The sequence below is a fragment of the Miscanthus floridulus genome, chromosome 5 (assembly GCF_019320115.1).
Source record: "Miscanthus floridulus cultivar M001 chromosome 5, ASM1932011v1, whole genome shotgun sequence".
Classification (NCBI taxonomy): domain Eukaryota; kingdom Viridiplantae; phylum Streptophyta; class Magnoliopsida; order Poales; family Poaceae; genus Miscanthus; species Miscanthus floridulus.
Genome location: NC_089584.1, coordinates 75,781,442 through 75,807,246, shown reverse-complemented (window position 1 = coordinate 75,807,246; position 25,805 = coordinate 75,781,442). Strand labels below are relative to the sequence as shown.

The 25,805-nt window shown below is 45.6% G+C and overlaps 1 non-coding gene across 1 annotated transcript; it reads left to right on the top strand.

Annotated features, from left to right (window-relative positions):
• Positions 1-9,240: 9,240 nt before the first annotated feature.
• Positions 9,241-9,349, top strand: LOC136455674 (small nucleolar RNA R71). Its single transcript, XR_010759156.1, has one exon. It is a non-coding gene; the product is annotated as a small nucleolar RNA R71 (small nucleolar RNA).
• The last annotated feature ends 16,456 nt before the right edge of the window (positions 9,350-25,805 follow it).

Sequence of the window (25,805 nt, the reverse complement as noted above, 5' to 3'; positions counted from 1 at the left end):
GAGCTTTTAGCCTATTTATGAAAAAAGTTTTACGAGGAGTCTATTTGTAGAAGTAGTTTTTAGAAAGGACTAAAATGTAAAATTTTCACGATCTACATTATTTCGGCAGGAATCCAACTGCTTTCGTCGTCGTTCTGCGTGGTCTCACATTAGTGGCATGGATTTCGTCGGCAAGCCTCTGGCTCGTTCGTGAGAGCATCGAATTCGATGCCGAAGCGCAACTCGAACAAGCACGGTCCAGTACACGGAGGTCTGGCGAAGATTTGCATGTATATATGCATGCATGGCGTACGGGAATAATTCCTTGGCTGCTCGTTCGTACTTCTGGGATCCGACTCCAACACCAAGCAAGCTGCCCCAACAGCGAACCAACAAGCGAGTCGTTAAGCGAGCCGTCCGAGCCGCCAAACGAGTCGCTAAGCGAGTCGCCTGAGCCATCAAGCGAGCCGCCTGAGTCGCAATCACCGCGTCGCAATGATGACTACCGCGAAGAACGGCGCTGTGCCAACCGCGACCGCCGTCATGACGAAAGGCTAAAGCTTGAGGGCCAGGCAATTTCGTCAACGCCGACCAGATAACGTCATACGCTGCCGACCAGCTGTTCTGACCAAAGATAAGTACCTTTTATGTTTGAGTATTAAATAAAGTTTTCGCCATGATGTTTCTCCATACTGTCTTCTACATGATTATTCTCCGGACGATTTTTCTCCATGTATACCATCTTAAAGATGACATACATTTTCGCCTCAATGGCTTTCCGAACAGCCATGTTTATGCTTGTGCTTTCTAGAGATGACCCTGTTTCTGGCTTCTCCCTACACGTGCACGAGCGCCCGCCCTCTGCGTTATGGGTGGTCGGCAACGGCTCCTCGGTGACGCTTGTCTTCCTACACGTACACGAGCTCCAGCGCTTCACGTTACAGTTTACGGGCTAGCCGGGGCTAGGGGGTTCAACCAACAAACTAACGGCTCGGGGCGGTTTATATTAAACATAAACACATCTCCAAAAGAACACTTAGTGTTTTCACCAACCGGAAGGAAATTTACTCATATTTAAAATATGAATAACTTCAAAATAAACACAATGTTTATCTAAAGCTGCTCGGCAAGATACATCATGTACTACCTGTTCTACATATTTGTATTGCAGAGGCATGGTTCAGCCAATGAGCTTATTTTTTACGCTCGGGGACTGGATCACCCGGGAAGGACAAAAGGATCATCGTCCGGGTGGTCGCACCACCTTGCATTCAGACTTCTCCGCCGATCAACTGGTCGGACCGCTAGATTCATGGACTTCGTCACCGACCAGTTGGTCGGACTGTTCGGTGCTCACCTCTACTCGGCACTCACTTCGCTGCCGACTAGTTGGTTGGCTGCTCGGTGCTCGATTCTTCGCTAACCAGCTGGTCGGATTGTTCGCTACTTCATCGTCAGCTACGCTGGGGCTCACTAGCTAAGCTGGGGACTCCTCGACGTCCGAATTGTTCACTGCTTCGTCGTTAGGTATGCTGGGGGCTCGCCAGCTAAGTTGGGGACTCCTCGGCGTTCGAATTGTTCGTCGCTTCATCGTCAGCTATGCCAGGGTTCGCCAGCTAAGCTGGAGACTTCTCGGTGTTCGGATTTTTTGTGCAAGCGTCACCAGCTAAGCTGGGGACTCCTCGGCATTTGGATTCTTCGTGCAAGCGTCACTAGCTAAGCTCGGGACTCCTCGGTGTTCGGATTTTTCGTGCAAGAGTCGTTAGCTAAGCTGTGACTCCTTTGGTGGTCGGATTTTGCTACGTCTCATCGGTGTGCTATCAAGTTGCTCCATGCTATTCGGATCGGGGTGCTGATCTTGGGCAGCACGTCCGGGGTCTTGATAAGTACATGGCAGATGATGTTAGCAAGCTTTCATTTTTTTCTTTGATCCTACTACAAGATTTCTCTTCAATCTTCTAGCAGGCTCGAGAACTAAGTGAGCACACTTCACCTTGCAGTGAATGTGCTTATCTGTAGGACCCACTGCTAGTCCTAAGCGACTAAGTCGTGGATGATAATCGTCGACACTCTTCGATTGGCTCTAAGAGTCGTTTTTGCCTAAGGCATTGATGCTAAGCATCTACCTTTGCACATGAGGGACTAAGTTCCTTCGTGTTGGCTAAGTCAGGGACGCTAAGCGTCTAACTTTGCTTCCCGGAACGTAAGTGGGCACACTTCACCTAAGGTGAAGGCTTCAAATTTTTTTACTTGAGCTCCTTACATCCTTCTGACAAACCTCAACTTCGAGCGAGTCCGAGCTCGACACCCAGTTAAACTGGTCGGACGCCTATCTCAACAGCTTGGTGCCTAGTTAAATTGGTCGGACGCCTGTCTCAATTGTTTGGTGCCCAGTTAAACTGGTCGAACGCCTGCTACTAGTGATCGACTGCAAATTGAACTGCTCGGATAAAATCAAGACGACGTTGCTCAGCGGATACAAGGTGCTCGAGGACTAGCCGTAGGGGTATAACCCCGTATACCCATAGGGCTGTACATGGTCCGCACCACCAGGAGAGGTCCAACCCCCGAGATCAAGCTGCACGGTGCACGGCACAGGTCGGCGTGCGTCGCAAGCCTGCATGAAGCATCCTTGATGACGAAGGAGATTATGATCAGATATGCTAGATATCATATTCCTTGTAAACACATATCATGTAACCGATCAGGATAGATACAACCAACCTATAACCCTACCTCGAGGTATATAAGATGGGTAGGGACCCCCTCGTTTTCATCTCTCATCTCATAATACAATCCACCAAAGACACATGACGTAGGGTATTATGTTAAGCTGATGGCCTGAACCTGCCTAATCGCTGTCTCTTGCGTTCTGTGTCACCATCTAGTTTCCATCACACGCACCTCTAACGATTCATCTACTACCATAGGCATACCCCTCGGTAGACTGCCAGCCGTATTTCATCGACAACGGTCAAGCAAACAAAGTAAAGGGAAAGCCAAGTCAAGGAAAAAAGAAAACAACTTTTAAAACTACTTAAAAGTACTTTTGTGACTTATGTTATATCCCCTATAGTACTTGATCGTAAGAGAGCCCTATGTATCTAACAAAAACACTCAATCTCGAACGAGTCCAGAGTATGGTTCGAAGCACACAGTCATGCGAGGGTCCAAAGGCTCGACGGAGTCCTTGACCTCAAGTGATCAAAGTGATCATTGACACTGAAGTACATATCATGCGAGGGTTCGTTGCGCTCGATGGAGTGCTTGACCTCAAATGACCGAAGTACTTGTCAAATTATGAAGTGCCATCATGTGAGGGTCTGTTGGTATTTATTAATGTGTCATTTGTTTTAAGTAGCCACCTATTATAAACCTATATCTCCTAACATTACTTTACTAGGTTGTTATCCCTAATGATGATGTCAGAGATGCTTATTAGTACTACATAGCATTACTACTAGAATAATACTAAGTAGTTCTTTATTATTTTATGTGACTAGAAAGAATATATAAATATATGATTAAAAAGGATACGCAAGCGCACGGATAATATACCATTGTAGCATTTTTCCCGAGAGTATTCTAGGTATCGTTATTTATATTTTTACCACAAGGAAGGTCTAGCATGGACATGTATTGATAATAACTTATACTATTGAAGGAGAAATAAACCATAACCAATGCTCTACTCATAATAGGGGTAAGTTATAGGATAAGATATATATATATATATATATATATATATATATATATATATATATATATATATATATATATATATATATATATATATATATATATGATAAGTATTGATCAATAATAATGATAAGTCACTTAGAGTACTCCTTTCTATGGCATTAACATGGTTAGGTAGAATATTAGAGGAATAATTTCTAAGTTATTCTTAATTACAAGTCAAAGCATACATTGATTTGTGCAATTATACCTAGTAGTCATTGCTAAGATCATCCTCATATCTACACATAAGGGATATTACTAAGGACGGTTAAGAACAGAGCTTGCTCTTCCTTCTTAACCGAACCCTACGTGCGCCTATATTTGGGGAGTGGACTACAAAGGACTCAACGGAAGTGTCACATCCGTGATCTACCACATGACCTAGAATATAGGGTGTATCCACAGGTAAACAATGTATAAGTACCACGCTTACATAATGTAGACCACTCACCCCATGCGTAGCGGAGTGAGTGCTATACGAACTTATGCATGGATATAATGATAAACTAGCTATACTAAGCATATAACCAAAGTAGATGATGAACATTATAACAAAGAACATGAATAAGATGAATACTAATATTGTCATAACAATTATAACTAGCATATAAAAGTAATGGAGATACAAAAGAGGGGGTACAAAGATTATACCGAACCACGCTCTTGACAAGATCGGGAATCCAAGCGAAGCCTGCTTGCTTCCCTCTAGACCTAGTCTAACTAGCTATGGCCTAGAATATGGTGAAGCTCTGAGGATGATTAGGGTTTCTGTCTTCTCAAATGACTTATGCATTCAGGGGGGCATGGTCTGATATATATAGGCTGGAGCATCCAACGTAAGTCGTTGGATCAAACCGACTTAAATGATGGCGTAGATGCAACCTAGGAGGCAATGGAGAACCGATATTGCAATGAGGGGCTAACAGGGTGGCCCTAGGGGCCGAGTGGCTTACAGGTGGGTGGTGGTGTCTCGCCCTCTGCTTCGATGTGGAGTCCTTCTGAGTCTTCTAGAGTCTTCTGGTGCCCGTTTCGCTGTGGATAAGCATAATTAAATCTGTCAAATAGGTCCACCTTGATGGTTTTCTGAATAAACCCTGTAGAAAATACAGATTCACCAAAACTCGTGGAATTTGTTAGTTTAAACCCCTAAACCTTCATTGGTGATTATATTTATGCCTTTATACATGTTATATTGATGGTTGTTAACTACCGTAAAGAAAGTCCCCCAAGCTTATCCTTTGCTAGTCCCTTAGCAAAGCTAAACTCAGTAAATAGATCAGGAGTTGCTACGATGCTTTCGCTTCTCAAAAGTACACATGCGTTCAAACAAGAATTCTCCTCTGGATTAGAATAAACCGATCTGACTTCAAACTTACCCATATTACCTTCAACTATGAGGCTTCTCAGCCTTCTCTTGGGTCTTGAGCAATTGAAAGACAGAACGATTAAGTCAAGCACTATGTCTCAAGTTCTTTGCTCAACCATTTATTCTGGAGTTTTTATAGATTTTCAAAATAAAACTCAGAGCTTCCATCGTATGACACTCTCAAGTCTCTCAATATATGTGGTATTTGTGGATCCTCACCAAGGCAATAGTGTGTTATGCCTTTCTCTTCCTACAACTAAGGCTTATGTGGAGCTTATAGGAGTGAAGAAAGCATAAAAGAGCATACTTGCAATACATATATTGTAAAGTCAAACCTCGGATCCAAAGAGAGTTGTGTCATACAATCAAATCAAGATGTGTATGTGTATGGATATATGGTGGCTAACCTAATTCTACTATGCTACTTAAAAACATATCTCTCTTTTAAAACTTGGAAACAATTTTGTAAGAAAACATGGGCTATTTTTTTCATCTCTTCTTTTTTCGAGCGGGCATCTAAGTGCCTGTTGTTTTAAATATATCGGACACTTGTCCATCTTTTTATCCCTCTTTTTTTTTCTATGAATAACTTTTGCATAGCCCCATACCTCTTTTCTGCAACAGAATTTTTGAGAGATAGCAACAAGAACTTAGAGCATTTATTTGGTGGAAATTTCTATCAAGAATATTTTTGGTGTTTACTCCCAGTATAGGAGTAAAACATTTTTGGGTGGATCTAGATGGAATGACATATTATTGCGCCTACCCCCAGTGTAGGAGTAGTGCATATTTGGGTGGTGTGTATGTGATCTTGATTTTAAGAGCATGATAAACCTCTCATAAGGGTCAACAAAGCTTGACTAAACTCAAGGCAATGCAAGCAGCATATATATGATTAGAAGTTTTCCTAATCTAAATATCATATATGGCTCTAGTAGGAATTTAAGCTTTGTCATATAGGAGCCATCATGTAGGATTTTTATATTTTTTTTAAAAGATAAATCTCTAGAACTTTAGTGTCACATGGAACAAGATAAATAATAGCTCAGACCTTCTCATATCATATCCATCAATTACCTAGACTTAGATCAAGCATATGCTACCCATGAGTTTCAAGTTTAGAGTAAATTCTTATATCAAAACAGTCATATCCAAAACTCGAGAGAATTCATGGCTGAAAACTAGCTACTTGAAAGAAATTACGATAGAGCAACTATTCATCATTTCCATTTAAGAGATTATCCTCAGATCCCATTTATTTATTCGGCTCTTAGAAACAAAAAACTAGACACACACTTTTTATTTTGTTTTTCATAATTTAAGATCACACCCTTAATATATTTATAACTAGCTAAGATAAATTTTTATTTTGCTTTTGTTTATTATGCATCTTTTTATTTTAACTAACATAAAACAAACTTAATAGTAAAACCAAAGGGAAAGAAATACTTATCTCGATACATGGGGGATGCTCCTCCCCCGAGCTGGATGTTGTCGTGGTCTTTGTTAGAGTGAGTCTACCAGCAGAAGTCTTTCTTATCCGTCCAGAAGTTGTGTTCCTCATGTAGCGGGTATAGTGACAGTTCGGGAAAATATACTTCAGATGGATGGCTTTACTCTTGATCATCCTGCAAAATACTCCAACAAGAGCACCAAAACTCGTGGCATAGATTAGGATAAGGGGTTAGTGGTCAACCATTCTGAGATTTATTGTCCTTGGAGGTTTAGACAAATTTCCTAATTGGCAAAGTTCTAGCAGGATGTCTATTTAATATTTTTGGATTTTCTTATTTATATAATGCAGAAAATATGTATGTATGGTATTTTTATTTTTATGCCATCATGGTGAATATTCCTATGGGCCTTTACACACCATAGATTTATTAACATGGGGCTTTAGGCTTTAATGATGCAATGATGTAATTTTTATTTTCTTTGTACTAATGCAATACTAATGTAGAAGAGTAAACATGCTAAAAGTGAAAAATAATTCATGCAATACTAAAAAGTAAATATGGATAACTACTGATGTTACCTCATGGCTAGGGTTTGGATTTTGAAGTCCTCCGAACATGACTCTTTTTCTATCTTGTTCATTCCTTGGGTGCATCAGCCGGTCCCGGGGATGGAGACCCTGATGGTTGCACCTCTTGTGACTCTAGTGATGATGTTACCTTTTCTTTCCATACTTGCTTGGTTTATGTATTTAACTTAGGCGGGGCGGTTTTTTACAACTTCTTCAGGTTCCTCACATTCCTCCCAACTTTTCTTTGAGGATTGATTCTTTTGGTTTCGAGATGATCGACGTCTCCTCCTAGAGCAGGACTTCTTTGGCTGCTCATAAGTGGTATAACTATTGAAATAACAATGTATCTTTTCTCCAGGAAATTGGAAGTGGATTTGTCTAGATCCGACGTAGATGATCGCGTTGGTAGTGTTGAGGAACTGGTCTTCCAAGAATGATGGGTGTATCGTCTTCTTCTTCTCCCATGTCTAGAACCATGAAGTCGGCAAGGGCATAGTGATCATGTATCCTTACCATGACATCTTTTGCTATTCCCTCTAGAAATCTGATTGATTGGTCCACCATCTGCAATTGCATATATGTAGGGAACAAAGGTTCATCACCAAATAAGTATTCATATGTTACCTTGGACATTATGTTGACACCTGACCCAATGTCGTAGAAGGTCTTGTGGAAGAATTCTTTGTCCAATGGTACACTCGATCGTTGGTACGCCTAGGTCATCCTTCTTAGCAAGGAATGGTGAAGCGAGGAGGTGGTCGTACTCTAATCGAAGTGTGTTGATCATGTTGATCGATTCTTCTTGAGGCTTGCCTGGCCTTGTTCTTCCTCCTTCTCCTATTATTCTTCTTCTTGGTCACTGTTGTCTCTTCGGGTAGGTACAGCATTTGTGATGTCCAAGAGATTGCAAGATGCTGGTTCTTGAAAGAAAACTTCTCCTTTCTATCCTTGATTAGTGAAGCAGATCTTGGCACTATCCGCGTAGATGATGGCTTTAGCGGTGCTTAGGAAAGGTCAGCCCAAAATAATGGGTGCCCTTATATCTCCACCTATTTCTAGAACCACAAAGTCTATAGGAACATAAGATTGTCCCACTCTGAACAATGACATCTTCAAGAACTCCCTTGGGGTAGTAGAGTGACTGATCTGCAAGCTGCAAACGCATATTTGTGTACAACAAAGTATCTCCATTAATTTGATCATAAATTACCTTAGGCATGATGTTGACACTTGCTCTGAAATCAAGACAACTTCTTGGAAAATGTGAGGTCCAATGGAAGGGGATGACAGGTCTTTCCTAGATCGCTCTTCTTTTCTGGCAAGGTATAGTCTATCCACCTTCCATTGATGGTTGTATACAGTAGTATGCTGCATTGTGAATATCGACAAGATTTGCTAGTTTCTAGATCTTCGATTGCCCTAGAATCTTACCTTTGTCTGGATGGAGGAACAGCAGCAGCCAGCTGAGCTATTTGTGATTCTATCATTTTATTAAAGCTATGCTGGTTCTTAATGGAAGAAGCAAAGCTATCCATTCTATTATTTATGTTCTCTAGAATTTTATCATTGGTAGCTACCTTTCTAGATAATCCCTCCATAAGTTTGGATTGGCCAGCAATTAATTCTCTCAAGGGTGGTTGATTGAAATTGTTAAAATTATTACCTTGATAGTTACCTTGGTAGTTTGGTCTCTGTTGCTGGTTCCATCCTTGATTCTACTGAGGACGAAAGTAGTTGTTGTTATTGACAAAGTTCACATCCTCATGGGTCTCAGGGCAGTTGTTCCCTGAATGCCTAGTGTTTCCACATACTTCACATGTCATGCGAGAATCATGAATATGCATGACTTCTTGCTTCTCATTGGCTCGATCTTCAAGCTTCTTATCAGCAGGTCCATCTTGGCAGATAGCATGTCTACCTCCTTGAGTTAATGCATACCTCCACCCCTCTTGCAGGTTTGAACATGTTCTTCATTCCAACCTTGATTGGAGGCCATCTTCTCCACAAGAGCTGTTGCAGTCTAGGTATGGTGAGTGATAGGAATGCACCTCCAGCAGCAGCATCCATAGTCTCACGTGTACTGTTAGTCAACCCATGGTAGAAAGTCTGCATGAGTAGCCAATTCTCCATCCCATGATGAGGACATTCCACAATGTAATCTTAAAAGCATTCCCATGCCTGAGGGATAGATTCATTATATTGTTGCTGAAAGCTTGAGATTCTCCCATGCAGAGCATTGGTCTTGTCCTATGGGAAAGAACTTTGCTAGAAAAGCAGTGGAGTAGTTATCCCATGTAGTATTTCTATCCTTGTTGGCAGTAGAACCATTGCTTGGCCTTCCCAAGAGTGAGAATGGGAAGAGGCGAAGTAATATGGCATCTTGGGTTACTCCTTTGATGGTGAAAGTGCTATAGATCTCCAGAAAGTGTTGGAGATGTGCACTCGCATCTTCATGTGCCTTCCCACAAAACTAGTTTGCTTGCACCATGTTGATGAGAGCTGGCTTGAGCTCGAATCCATTATCTCCAACATTGACTGTTGGTCCTAGTACGGATGTTGGCCGTAGTTGGAGTAGAGAATTCACGGAGAGTCCTGTTAGCCATGGCTTCAAATTCAGGTGTTAAGCTTCGCCTTATATGGTTGTCTTCTGACTTTAAAACTAGAACTTTCTTGAGTTTAGCTCTAGTTCTCTGATTAAACTTCTAGGATCTTCAACTGTAGTTTGTCAGGAAGGTCAAAACCGGTCATACATTACCCTGCATAAGATACACAAGTAGACAAAACAAGGGTAAGCCTGTTTGAGCAGAGGTCAATGGTTATATTCAATCACTTCAATAAGTATAAGTTTATTAATACTTCCTTTGCCTAGCTACCTTCCCCGGCAGTAGCGCCAAAAATATTTGTTGGTATTTATTAACGTGTCACTTGTTTAAAGTAGCCACCTATTATAACCTATATCTCCTAACATTACTTTACTAGGTTGTCATCCCTAATGATGATGTCAGAGATGCTTGTTGGTACTACATAGCATTACTACTAGAATAATACTAAGTAGTTCTTTATCATTTTATGTGACTAGAAAGAATATATAAATATATGATTAAAAAGGATCTGCAAGCGCATAGATAATATACCATTATACCACTTTATCCGAGAGTATTCCAGGTATCGTTATTTATATTTTTACCACAGGAAAGGTCTAGCATGGACATGTATTGATAACTTATACTATTTAAGGAGAAATAAACTATAACCAATGTTCTTCTCATAACAGGGGTAAGTCATAGGATAAGATATATATATGATAAGTACTGGTAAAAAATAATGATAAATCACTCATAGTACTCCTTTCTATGGCATTATCATGGTCAGGTAGAATACTAGAGGAATAATTCCTAAGTTATTCTTAATTATAAGTCAAAGCATACATTGATTAGTGCAATTATACCTAGTAGTCATTGCTAAGATCATCCTCATATCTACACATAAGAGATATTATTAAGGAAGGTTAAGAACAGAGCTTTCTCTTCCATCATAACTAGACCCTACATGCGCCTATATTCGGGGAGTGGACTACAAAGGACTCAACGGGAGTGTCATATCCATGATCTACCACATGACCTAGAATATAGGGTGTATCCACTAGTAAACAATGTATAAGCACCACCCTTACACAATGTCAACCACTCACCCCGTGCACAGTGGAGCGAGTGCTATATGAACTTATTCATGGATATAATGATAAACTAGCTATACTAAGCATATAACCAAAGTAGATGATGAACATTATAACAAAGAACATAATAAGATGAATACTAATATTGTCATAACAATTGTAACTAGCATATAAAAGTAATGGAGATACAAAAGAGAAGGGGTATAAAGATTATACCGATCCACGCTCTTGACACGATTGGGAATTCAAGCGAAGCCTGCTTGCCTCCCTCTAGACCTAGCCTAACTAGCTATGCCCTAGAATATGGTGGAGCTTTGAGGATGATTAAGGTTTCTTTTTTCTCAAATGACTTATGCCTTCAGAGGGGCAGGGGCTGATATATATAGGCCGGAGCGTCCAACGTGAGCCCTTGGATCAAACCGACTTAAAGGACGATGTAGATACAACCTAGGAAGCGGTGGAGAACCAACATTGCAATGAGGGGCTAATAGGTGGGCCCCAAGGGCTGAGTGGCTTACTGGTGGGGCTGGCCAGCCCCACCTAGCGGCGTCTCGCCCTCCGCTTCAGTGTGGAGTCTTCCCGAGTCTTCTAGTGTCTGTTTCGTTGTGGATAAGCGTAATTAAATCTAACATGTAGGTCCACCTTGATGGTTTTCTGAATAAACCCTATAGAAAATATAGATTCACCAAAAGTCATAGAATTTGTTAGTTTAAACCCTTAAACCTTCATTGGTGATTATATTTATGCCCTTATACATGTTATATGGGTGGTTTATAATGGTTGTTAACAACCATCAACAGGGTCTAAAGGCTCGACAGAGTTCTTGACCTCAAGTGATGAAAGTAGTCATTGTGCTCGATGGAGTACTCGACCTCAAGTGACCAAGGTACTCGTTAATATTGTTTGAAATTACTATCACAAGAGACTCATTGCGCTCGATGCAGTGGTCGATCTCTAGTGATCAAAGTATATATCAAACTAATATGTCACAAAGGTACTCTACTTGTTTTCAAAACTACATGAAAAACACAATGCCATCTATGGGTAGGAGCCTTTTCATAGAAATTGAAAGAGACCAATCAGGGGTTGTTTGAATAGACTGAGTTAGACGAATAACTCGTCCCTCCCCCAATGTTATCAGTCCTTTTCAATGTTTGGCTTCACATCCTTCTCCTAGACTCATACATGCTCGGGGGCTAGAGCCTGCCGGTAGCGTCGTACGAGCCCTTTCAGTTACAAAAAGGCTTGGGGGCTACCCTATTTAATTAAAACGATAGCTGTTTAAATAGCTAGTTACTCTTTATCTAGAGTATTGATCAATTGTTCACATAAAGAGTAGGGAGGCTACCATTTGCTCTACTAACTCTTTACTCTTCATTTGAATAATTCTCTTATTCAAATAAAGAGTTAGGGGGTACCGTATACATGTTCACTAGTCTCAAATTTTCTGATCGTACAAAGCTAGAACGCTCGAACACACACACTCGCTAGGAGAAATAGTATGACAGACCACCCGAGTCTCAGTTACTACAATCCTATTACCTATGTGTAAATGGCACATAGCAACGTGAGAAAGAAAATCATAGATAAACTAAACTACTTAAACAACAAGAAACGATAATGTGTTCAACATTACAAATTGTCTTTAGAGCAGGGTCAATATTTAAAAAACATCCATAAAACATGATGACTGGTGCGACATATAAATTCACTTACCATCTTCATCATCATCATCATCGACAAAAAGACTGAGCTTGTCAACAGAGGCTCTAGCCATGGTTTGGATCTCTTTGAGCGGCTTCTGGACATCGTTCGCCTGACTATAGTTGTAACCCCATAGTATTAGGTTTAGATCAAAATTAGGCTGGCGACTCTTGATGACTCCAACCACGTGCTCAACTACAGTAACTGCTCCCTTGGTCAATTTCTCCTCAACCGCGATCTGGTGCTCTTCGGCGGCCTCAAACTTCTTTTGTAGCTCCTTAGCATGTTGCTTCAAAATTGCCTTCTCCCCTTCCAGGATACTGATATGCTTGCGCAGGCCCGAGGAGAACAACAAGAGGTCAGGGCCCGAACAACAACAGATGCACATTAAGCAGTACCAAAACTTACTTTCATTGCTCCCTAGAAGATCATACACCTCCTGCTATAGATCGAGGTTCTCCGAGTTAGACTGCATGGCCAGTTCATGATCTTCTTTCCAAAGATTATAGCAGACTTGCATATCCTAGATAAGAGCTTTCATGCAGGAGGGGTTCCTTTCTAGGATCACAGCTTTGGCCCCCTGAACCTCGACATTGGTTGTCAAGGCCATATCCAATGCTTTAGGGGTCGGGGTAGCAACAGGTGTAACAGTGGCAGCCACCGAAGAAGGATGAGAGCTCAAATGGCCGCATGGCCCGTATAATTCCCAAAAAACCACTGGAAAGTCACAGTGCACGCCTCGATTCTTGCACCTAGCGTTAGCTCTCGGTTAGTTTCTATTTATATTTCATTAAAAAGATTCCCTTGCTTAGCGAGGAAAATTCAATCAAATATTTTCTCATACTTTGTTAACAAATGAGCAATTACTAAAAGCCCGATCAGCTCAGGATGGGCAGAACAACTCATTAAAAAACCAATTCATCAGAACATAAAGCATCATCGGCCTATTGCTATGCAAACAATGTGTAAACATTAAAATGCAACAATGGACTAATAAAATATTTCTTTTCAATGATAACTTCGCTAAAATGTGGATTTACAAAGGGAAATTCTAAACCCTAACTAGTGCTAGACCGATCACCAAGTCAGACCCTGACCGCTACAAGTCCTGATCCATAAGGATGAAGAACTTGTCATAGACCAAGGGATGGCGAAGTGTGGGGGGTACGACCCCGGATACCCACGGCAGGTTACATGGGCAATGCCTCTAGGGGCGGCTCAGCCCGCAAGAAGGAGCCTTGCGGGGCACGGTTCTGCTCGACAACCCCCGCAAGGCACGGAGAGGATATCCTAAAGATGCTATGAGATCTAATAGGATACGTATGATCCCATGTTTCTTGTAATCTGTTATTACTTTTTGGTTATCTCTCAGATCTAACCGACTTGTAACCTTGCCCCCCAGACTATATAAGGCGGGCAGGGACCCCCTACGAATTCACGACAAATCATACGATAGCTAATGCAAACCAACAGACCACAGGAGTAAGGTATTACGTCATACCGACGGCCTAAACCTGTATAACTCATGTGTCTCTATTGCCTTCTTGTTCTTGATTACACACTCCTCTACCGATCAATCTACCATCGCGGGGTGCCCCTCAGTGGACTGCCGACGATATTCTGTCGACAGTTGGCGCGCCAGGTAGGGGTGTGCGTGCTGTTTCCTAGTCGAACAAGATGCTTTTTTCCATAGGCTCTTCGTCCCTCCCGCAGCCTAGCCAGATCTTCATGGTCGGATCCATCACGTGGGTCATCAGCGCCGACGGAGTTGGAGAGCTTCTCGAGCCGGTGCAGATCTGTTCTGCACTGACCACCCTTGCACCTACAACTGCAGATCCAATCTCGGAACCACTTCCAGGGTCGACTCCATTAGCCACCCGCCGCTCGCTTCCTTGCTACCAGAGGAGGCATGTCAACAACGATGATCTGATCAAATCTATCAATCGGGTCGGCCTAAAACTCACCGATTGCCTCTCCATTACTGAGTCGGCTCTGGACACCCTTGTTCAGCACCAAGCACCCTCCGATCCCAATCTATCAACTTTCAATGCTCGGCAGACTCCAGGGCCCACCGCCCTGCCTTTCGGGCTCGCCAACACCGCAACTACATATCAGGACGCCCTGAGGGGCAAATTCGCCGACCAGCTCGCCGACCAATTTCCACCAACCGTCAACATGCTGCACACCGGCTGGGGTCTCGGAGCATCTCTCCAAACTATCCTCGAGGAAAATCCAGACTTTGAATCTCAAGGATCCATCGAGCCCCTCGCCAAGACCTTCACCAAACAACCTCCTCTCCTGCCTTTTTGGGGTGGCGCGATCTTCAACGTCAGTATCGACAGCCCCCCTCGGAACGGCGAAACAGATGAGGAACGTGCCACCCATGAAAACAGGAACGCCAACCGAGCACAATGGCGTGATAATGAACGCGCCATTGCGATGGCCAAGGCCGCTCGTGATAACCAGTTCGATTCACAAGGAAGGCCCATCCACCGCAACCTCAACGAAGAATTCCTCCGCGTTGCTGGCCACGATGTTTTCAAGACTCCGATCGCTAATCTGGCCTTGGCCGCTAACGAACTTGCTCACCTCCCACAAACGCCCGAGCTCGCCAAGGTCGCCGCTATGCTTAATGCGGCACACTATCAAGTTAACGAGATCCGAGAAGTTCAGAGACCTTCATGCTCCACAAGCGTAATCCGCCGATTAGCTGATCCTAGATCTAATCGCCGCCCCAGTCAAAACCGTTTCGCCGACCAGTCACCACCTCCCCAGGGGGGAGTTGGAGGCCACCACGCCGAGCATCATCGCCAGTACGACCAAGAGGTCAAATAGGACGCCCGAGTGCACCTCAGCAACCTTCGAGATGCACGACGACGTATCGATCAACGATGTCTCAGGTGCCATGAAGATGAACTACGATGTCAGCAGGAGTACGAGCAAGAGTACGGCGACCTGGACTCAGCTCTGGAGCCGATAGTCACCGGCAATACTGCCGATGTCGACCCCGACAGCCCGAAAGGCCCCCCTGCGTTCACTAGGGCACTCCGAATGCTCCAGTGGCCCCGTGGTTTCAAAATCACCAGAGTCGAGCCCTATGAAGGAAGGATGAACCCAACTCAGTGGCTGCAGGCTTACGCCACCGCTGTCCGAGCTGCCGGAGGAGACACCAACGTCATGGCAAACTATCTCCCTGTCATGCTCACGCCAGCCGCCATGAGCTGGTTCACAAGCCTTGCCTCAAACTCCATCGGCTCTTGGGAAGATCTGAAGAGAGTTTTCACCGACAACTACATGGCCACATGCAGGCGGCTGGGCACCAAGCACAATCTCAACCGCATCAACCAAAAGCCATCCGAACTACTCCGCAGCTACATCAGACATTTCTCCGAGATGAGGAATTCTATTCCCAACATCACAGAGGCCGAAGTCATCACCGCCTTCGTCCGAGGACTTCATCACCGAGAACTCCGTTCTAAGTTCAATAGAAAGCCACCTACCGGCATCGGCGAGATGATCACAACCGCCAACCAGTACGCCGACACCGAGGAAGCGGAGGTGCGTTTTAACAAAGACACGGGCACTAATCGCCCGTCTTGCCACCACGACAACCACAACGATGACCGATAGCACAACGTTCGCCGCCACGATGACCGCAACGACAACCGATAGTACAACTATCGCTGCTACAATGACCGTAGTTTCCACTGGGACAGCGGACGTGATCGGCCAGATGGATTCAAACCTGGTCAGAATCACCGCCGCCGACTAGATCACTTTGTTGCCAACATCAATGAGCCGCGCGCAAAGCGTAACTACGATGAGCAGTACAAGAAGATCCTCAATGGTCCGTGCCCCCTGCACAAGAACGCCAAACACAAGATGAAAGATTGCCTTGGTTTGGCTAAGGAGTTCCAAGAGAAAAAGTACAACGACGACTATGGTGGGAACGGAGGACGCCGACCACCAGGGGATAATAATAATGCCTTCTAGGACCATGACAAGGTGGTCACCACCATCTTTGGGGGTCTCGCCTCCAACGAAAGCAGAAGGGAACAGAAGCTCGCCGCCCGATGAGTGCTCGTCGTAGCTTCAGAAGAAACTACCGCCAACCCTAGCTATCGCCCGTGGTCCGAAATCTCCATCACCTTCAGCAGGGCCAACCAGTGGGCAGACATCCCCTACATAGGGCGTTTTCCCCTCGTCCTTGATGTGACTGTTCAGAAGGTGCTCTTCAGAGAAGTCCTCATCGACGGTGGGAGCGCTTTGAATCTACTCTTTGCCGGGGCCCTAAGGGAGCTCGGACTCAGGACAACAGACCTCACGCCCTCAAACTCCTCCTTTTGGGGTGTGGTACCTGGCAGGGCATCCAGACCACTTGGGGAAATTACCCTACCAGTACAGTTTGGCACGGCAACCAACTACAGAGTGGAGCATATCAACTTTTATGTCGCCGACTTTGACACCGCCTACCATGCCATACTAGGGCGTCTAGCTTTGACCAAGTTCATGGCCATTCCGCACTATGCATATTTGGTGTTGAAGATGCCTTCACCTGCAGGAGTCCTGTCTCTGCGGGCAAACCTCTCCGTCGCCTATGCCTGCGAGACGGAAAGTCTCGCTCTCGCTGAAGCCACCGACCTCTCCATCCAGATGGCCAGCGTGGTCGCCGAAGCCAAGACCACATCTGCTAATGACATGGAGATCCCAGAGCCTCCTCGGGCCTCCACCAAGTCCAAGGAAGTCAAGGAGATCGGCCTTGGCCTCAACGACCCTTCCAAGATGGTGAAAATTGGGGCTCACCTTGACCCCAAATAGGAAAGCGCGCTCGTCTCCTTCCTACATGCCAACGCCAATGTGTTTGCTTGGAAACCTGTAGACATGCCGGGGGTACCACGGGAGAAGATCGAGCACTCCTTGAATGTCTCGCCGACCGCTAAACCGATCAAGCAGAAACTTCGTCGATTCGCGCCGGACAAAAAGGAGGCTATTAGGGTAGAAATAAAATGGCTCTTAGCTGCCGGATTTATAAAAGAAGTATATCATCTAGATTGGTTAGCTAATCCTATTCTTGTTAAGAAAAAGAATAGAGAATGGAGAATGTGTGTTGATTATACTGATCTTAACAAACACTGCCCTAAAGACCCCTTCGGCCTGCCTCGGATAGACGAGGTTGTAGACTCCACCACCAGCTGTGAGTTGCTTTCCTTCCTCGACTGTTACTCAGGCTACCTTCAGATCTCCCTCAAGGAGGAAGACCAGGTTAAAACATCGTTCATCACGCCTTTTGGTGCATACTGCTACACCACTATGTCCTTCAGACTAAAGAACGCCGGCACGACCTACCAAAGGGCTATCTAGATGTGCCTCGATCAATAGATCAGCCGCAATGTCGAAGCCTACATCGACGACATGGTCGTCAAGACTAGAACCACCGACAATCTTATCAACGACCTTGAAGAAACTTTTTCCAACCTAAGCAAATACCGATGGAAGTTGAACCCTTCAAAGTGCATCTTTGGAGTTCCATCCGGTATCCTGCTCGGCTACATCGTCAGCGCTTGGGGCATCGAACCAAACCCTGACAAAGTCTCCGCCATCACCAACATGAAATGGCCGACGTGTGTCAAGGATATACAGAAGCTTACAGGCTGCATGGCTGCACTAAGCCGATTTATCTCATGCCTCGGTGAAAAAGGGCTACCTTTCTTCAAGCTCCTCAAGGCCTCTGAGCTCTTTTCTTGGTCGGAGGAGGCAGACATAGCTTTCAAGCAGCTCAAATTGTTTTTAACAAAACCTCCAATCATGATAGCGCCACGACCAGATGAAACTCTGCTGGTTTACATCTCTGCCACTTCTCGAGTTGTCAGTACGGCTATTGTCGTCGAGCGTGAGGAAACTGGACACGCCTACAAGGTACAGCGTCCGGTCTATTTCATCAGCGAGGTACTTAATGAGCCCAAAACTCGTTATCCTCAGGTGCAAAAGCTGTTATATGCAATTCTAATCACCTCACGCAAGCTCCGACATTACTTCGAATACTACAAGATCACCGTGGTCACTGAGTTCCCTCTAGGGGACATTCTCCGCAATAAAGAGGCCAATGGTCGTATCATCAAGTGGGCTGTTGAGCTTGGCACCTACTCCATTGACTTTAGAAGCAGGCCGACCATAAAGTCACAGGCGCTCATTGATTTCATCGCTGAGTGGACCGAAATCCAAGAACCCATTGCCACCACTTGCCCCAAGCACTAGGTGATGTACTTCGACGGCGCCCTTAATATTAATGGGGCCGGTGCGGGCATTCTGTTCATCACACCGACGAAGGATAAACTCTGATACGTTCTTCGCATACATTTCCTGGTCTCTAACAACACCATGGAATACGAGGCATGTCTCCACGGCCTCCGTATAGCCATCGAGCTTGGTGTCAAACGCCTTATGGTATACGGGGATTCTGTACTGGTTATCAATCAACTCAATAAAGATTGGTCCTGTTCCAGTGAAAAGATGGACGCTTACTATGCCAAAATCAGGAAGCTTGAAGAGAAATTCTACGGCATCGAGTACCACCACGTGATACGGGATCAAAACCAAATAGCCGACCAACTATCGAAGATAGGATCTTCTCGCACCACGGCTCTGGTGGGGATCTTCATTCAGGACCTCTTGACACCATCCATTAAGGAAGACAAGGAAGTTGTAGAAGTACCCCCTACCGAGCAGTTGGTACTCACGATACCCTCGTAGGTCGCCGATTGGAGGGAACAGTTCATCAAATACCTCTCCAACAGTGAAGTACCCACCGACAAAATCGAAACCGAATGACTAACTCGCCGAAGTAAGCACTACTTGTTGGTGGATGGTAGCCTGATGAGGAAAAGTGCCAAGGAAGGGATACTGCAGAAATGCATCATCCAAGACGACGGTGTGAAGCTACTATCTAAAATTCACTTTGGCTCCTGTGGCAATCATGCGGCTTCTAGAACACTGGTCGGCAAAGCTTTCCGAGCAGGTTTCTACTGGCCCACAGCCATTACCAATGCAGAAGATCTCATTCGACGATGTGAGGGATGTCAATTTTTCACCAAGCAAATACATGTGCCGGCACAAGAATTACAAACCATTCCAGCCTCCTGGACATTCGCATGCTGGGGACTGGATATGATCGGGCCTTTCAAACCTACGCCAGGAGGTTTCCGGTACGTGTACGTCGCCATCGATAAGTTCTCCAAGTGGATCGAGTACAAACCACTCATTGCAGCTACTGCTAAGAAAGCAGTCAAGCTCTTTGAAGACATCGTACACAGATTCGGTCTCCCGAACAGCATCATCACCGACCTTGGGACAACTTTTACCGGCCATCATTTTTGGGACTTCTGCGAGGACAGGTGCATCTCTGTTAAATATGTTTCTGTTGCTCATCCTAGAGCTAACGGTCAGGTCGAGCGAGCTAACGGTATGATCCTCGACGCCCTCAAGAAAAGGCTCTATCAGAAAGAAGAAAAGCACCCAGGCAGATGGCTCAAAGAACTACCAGCTGTGGTCTAGGGACTGCGCACTCAAGCTAGTCATAGTACCGGCGTATCTCCATATTTTATGGTCTATGGCTCAGAGGCCATACTTCCAGCAAATATTGCATTCCGAGCACCCAGAGTAGAAAACTATGATGAAGACCAAGCCATAGCTGTTTGGATAGAAGACATTGATCGGGCCGAGGAAGAACGTCTGATTACTTGCGTTCGCACAACCAAGTACCTCGAAGGTCTGTGGAGGTACTACAACCGTAACGTCAAAGGGCGTTTGTTCACGATCGGCGACCTCGTCTGACGTCGGAAACAAAAAACCAAAGGGCTTCACAAGCTGTCTTCACCATGGGAGGGCCCTTACATCGTAAAAGGTGTTACTAGACCAGGGTCTTATCGCTTATGCGACTTAGATGGACTCGATGTTCCCAACTCTTGGCACATAGAGCACCTTATATGTTTCTACCCCTGAAATACCATAGACATGTATTCTTTACTTTAATATTAATAAAGTTCGGGTCTCCATAATTTCTCTACATTTTTTCCTTCATCATAAGCTTCAACTACCGTTAGCGGGATATAAGCCACTCCGCGATGGCCTCCAATACGCTCGACTAGTACGGTAACTCCAATTCGCCGAGCACGATTTCTCCAATTCGCCGAGCACGATTTCTCCAAATTGCTGAGCATGATAACTCCAATTCGCCGAGCACGATTTCTCCAAATCGCCGAGCACGATTTCTCCAATTCGCCGAGCACGATTTCTCCAAATCACCGAGCACGATTACTCCACTTCACCGAGCATGATTTCTCCAAATCGCCGAGCATGATTACTCCACTTCGCCAAGCATGATTTCTCCAATTCGCCGAGCACGATTTCTCCAATTTGCCGAACACGACCTCTCCAATTCGCCAAACACGACATCTCCAATTCGACGAACACATTAACTCCCAATCACCGAACATGATTTTTCCAAAAATTGCTTACTATGCTTCCTCTGGGTCACGTAGGTTTTTCAACAAAAACAACGACGGTGTTGCACTTCCAATTTTTGCAACATAGCCCACCGATCGTCAAACAACACACCTTTTTTTCCTTCTGTTTTCTATGGAAACGACCCAGTCCCAGACTACATCCTACACGTGCTTTGGGGCTCCGCCCTCTGTGTTACGGTTGGTCGGCTGCGGTTCCTTGGCAATGCCTATTCATCCTACACATGTCAGCGCCTCTGCGGTCGACGTTATGGACTATGGGCTAGTCAAGGCCTAGAATTCAGATATGAACTAACTGCTCGGACGCCGCTTTAGCCATTTCTCTCGCCACGTTACTCAAGTTGGCTGTTGGGCAGAACATTTTTTTGCAATAGTAATTCTGGAGGACACCAAGGCTCTAACATCCCACCAAATGTACCATGAGCTCGGTGCTCTGCGTGTTGGGCGGTAGGACACGGTCTTATGACAACGCCTATTTCTCCAACATAGGCATGGGCTCCGCGTTATGCGTTACGGATCACGACCTAACTAAGGCATCTAGTTCAGTGAAAACTAAACGATCGAACATAGCTTATATTGGGAAAAAGTGCATCAGGTTGATAATACATAGATTTTTCATAGCCAGACAAATCAAGTATTACAGGCAGGAATATTCGAGCAGTTCTTTAAGCTTCGCCAACAGCTTCTGTCTCGCCAAACAGGTCTATATCGCTGACAAGCATTTTTGCCACATCCTCAACGTCATCCTCCAGCTGCTGGGTCTACGCATCGCTCAGCCCATTGGCAAACCCACCACCTATCGACTAGATGTCGACGGACGGATAATAGGACCGAACCACCGCAAGGGCATGAGTAGTGGCGGTCAAAACGGTGTCGCGAGTGAAGTTTTTGAAGTTCTCCCACGCTGCCTTGCATCTCTGAATGATGGTGTCTGGCCCTTGCTGCCTACCATCAGGACGGGGCACCGGTTCAACATTGACGCAGTCCAGCACTGGTTTTATTGCAGCAGTTATAGTGTTGAAGTTGTCCTTCTGGACTTTGGCTTCTTGCACCAGCACATCGAACTGTGCCTTGGTTTTATGTCGATAATCTGCAAAAATTACAATGGTTCGTCATGGTAAAAAAAGTATTATGGCGTCACTTCTGATCAGGGGAAACCTACCTTTCAATTCTTCGGCCAGTTTGTCGGCTCGCTCTGACTCTTTTGTTTTCTCTTATTGGATTTGTTCGATGGTCTGGCGAAGCTGGTCGAGTTCTGCATCTTGCTCTGCAAGCACAAAAGATAAGAAACGGAAAAAATATACGGCCACTTACTACAAAGCACATGATGTGAAAAAGAATACCGAATTTCAGCTTGGATACATCCTCCAACTGCTGGCACTTCCGGTCGAGCTGTTCAGTTTTACTATCGAGTTCCCCGTTTTTCTTGCTCAACTGCTCGGACATCTTCTTAAGTTCCTCGAAAATAATTGCTAGCTCCTCGGATGTCTTCTTCAGCTGCTCGGATGAAGCCGTTAGTCGCTCGGACAGAACCCCATTTTGATGTTCAAGGTCCCGCGAATTCGACTCTGCAAGGTCCCGCTCGCGTTGGGCCCTCTGAATACTTTTCTCTGAAAGACTTAAAGCCTCCCGAAGTATCTTATTTTCCTCGGCGAGGGGCTCCATCCTCTTTATCAGTTGGTGCCATTGGTCGGCTGTTCGAGCTATCCCCTACGGATTAATAATGCAAGACAGAAACCTTGATCTTTCGACAACATATATCGGCGTTATTGGCGTGGCACTCACCTCGATTTGAGTCATTACTCTGGCGACGGCGGATTTCAACCTCTTTATCTCTCTGGTGGTGTTTTCTTCCTCGATGACTACCACCTCTTCCCCGCGTTTCCAGAGAATCTGGACAGACTGGGGCTCAGGCATGGCACGCTCGATCTCCATGACCTCGTCCTCCTCCACCGTTGCTTGAGGCACCTTCGAGGGGCTCTGTGGTCGGACCGCCGCTCCGACCACTCCTGGCACCCCTGCGGGTGACGACATTTGCTCCTCAGCAGTTGATGGAGTCGCATCTGTAACCTCTAGCGCATCAACAACAGCCACAGTTTCTGCTTCCAAGGTAATGACTTTTTTGGTCATAGCTGCGGTTGCAGTCGCCGACGCGCCGGTCGTGTGCGCCAATGATTCACCATCAACGGGTCTGCTGGGAGCGACGGCTGGCCCGCCCACTGTTCATCCAGCACTAGGGGACTCCCGGATGGGCACAGTCATTATTTTTTCTTCTGAGGTCACGGGCCTCGGCGTCGCACTGCGTAATATTGGCTTCTCAGAAACAAGGTGAAATCAAAGAACAATATAATTACTCCAAGGCAAATATACTCACGGTTTGGTCTTCCGATTGATTTTCTTGAATCGACGATGCCTGCCTGACCCCCAGGCGTGGCTGCTTGGTCAGCCTTATGGGAGGACTCCTGCGCCTCCACAGTGGGCTGCCGCTCTTCTTGGTGCTCGGAGGCCCCACCTTCCGTGCGTTGTTTAGGGACTTCGGTAGTTTGCATCGCCGGGGCTTCCGCCATTGCCCGACCATAACTTTCCCCTGCTCAATGCTTGGGAGCGACATCATCTGCCGGTACCTCCATCGTGCTTGGCGGAAGTGCTGACTGCTCCTTGTCATCGTCCGACCACTCCAGCACAGTAGTTCGTCGTGGCCGAACTGCTCGGTCCTCTCCAAGAGAGATGCCTCCTGGTTTGTGTGCATGAGAGCTAGCGGTTTTTCTCCTTTTTTGGACCAGCTCATCTACTACCGGTCTCTTCCCGTGGACCTTCTCTGACACTGGGGTTGGACTATCCGACGAGGAGCTCGGCTCACCCTCTTCATGCTGTAGTGGTCGCCGAGGATCTACTCCTTTTGGCCAATCGGCTCTCGGCATGTCTAAAAAGTATATTGCCCTATCCTACGAATGAATCTTTTCATAAGTGAGTCAGTCCTATGCTCGGCAATTAATGCCTGATAGATGCAAAGCGAAATGGTTACCAAAGGAGGCGGGTTGGTGCAGTTGAAAGCCTTCATTCCTTTTGGCCAGCTAAACGAGACATTCGAAGTAAATAGATCCATGGCACGGTCCATCACTTCCTTCTTTGTTAGACGGTTTGTGTTTTCACGGGTACCGTCGTTGTCACCTTTATAGTCAAATGCTGGGTGGGCCCTCTCTTTGTAGGGTTGGATGCGCCGAACTATGAAACTAGCTGCAACCAGTTCACCCCTAAGCTCCAAGCCTTTACTCAATTCCAGAAGTTCCGTTACTTGCTCCATGTCAGCATTGTTGGGTTTCTCCGACCAGTTACTATGGTTAACCGGGATGTGGTGGACGTCGCATCGAATCAATGGGTGACTTTGTTTGATATAGAACCATCTAGAGTTCCAACCCTTCAGGGAGGTATTCAGTGAAACGTTGATATATTTGCTAGCCATCCCATCCCTGAGCTGCAGGTACACGCCGCCGACCACCTTGGAACCGCTACCCCCTTCTTCTTCAGACAGAACAAGTGCCTAAAGAGGTTGAAGTGCGGCAGAACACCAAGAAATGCCTCGTAGAAATGGATAAAGATAGAAACATGCAGAATGGTGTTGGGGTGCAGATTACAGAGGCTAATCGCCCAAAACTCCATAAGATCCCTCAAAAAAGGGTGGACAGGAAACCCTAATCCTCGCCAGAAATAATCCTCAAATACTATAGCCTCATCAATATGTGGTGTCGGGAAGGGCTCACCACTAGCTGGCCGCCATCCAGCAGTAAGACGGTCGGGGAGAATGCCCACCGCCACCATCTTATTGAGATCCGCCGCCGACATCTTCGACGACACCCACTCCTCGTCGTGGCTAGCTCTGGTGGCCACTTTCTTTAGCTTTGTGGCTCCTTTTTTCGGTGCCATCTCCTATGGTTTGGTCCTCGGGTTGGAGGTGAATGCTCGCGATTGGTGTGGAAGGTGAAGCACAGGGATTGTGAAGGCAGGAAGCAGGGTGGCTTGATAGAGGTAGGAGGCGATGTGTGTGGCGGCGCGGTTATAAAGCACTTGCCCCACTCTGTCTTGACTCTGAGGGTTTTTGGGAAACCGTTCCCGCAATCAGCGCTACATCGATTCCTCCAAAATGGTTTAATGGGCCGCAACTTGGGCTATCACGTCACAATAGCCCACGCCGCTCATTTATCACCGCCACATTCTCTGAATTCTCTGCATTTTAATGAGGCTTAGTAACTGATACTGTACGACCATTACTCTGAATTTCTCGCCGTGATTTGATTTATCCGATATCTATGCCAGAAACACGGGGACTGGCTACCTGCTCGTACGGTTCACTAATTTCTAAGCCTAGCACCATGTGACTACGTCACCTACTGTCAGGCTCAGGGACTAAGTGGGCACACTTCACCTTGCGGTGAATGTGCTTGTTTTTTGTCTCGAGGCTACGCTCGGGGACTGGCTACCTGCTCGGACGGTTCACTAATTTCTGAGCCTGGCACCACGTGACTACGTCACCTACTGTCAGGCTTGGGGACTAAGTGGGCACACTTCACCTTGTGGTGAATGTGTTTGTTTTTCTGAAAGACTTCGAGCATCCAAAGGATAAACCAGGTATCTTTACCATTGTTTTCGGATTCTAAGTGGGCACACTTCACTTAACCATGCAGGAATTTTTAATTTTGGATTTGAGCTCCTTACACCCTTATGATAAGCCGTGTTCAGAACATACATCAGCGATGTTGTATGCTGCTCGGCAGTTTCTCACAAGTGCTTGGCAAC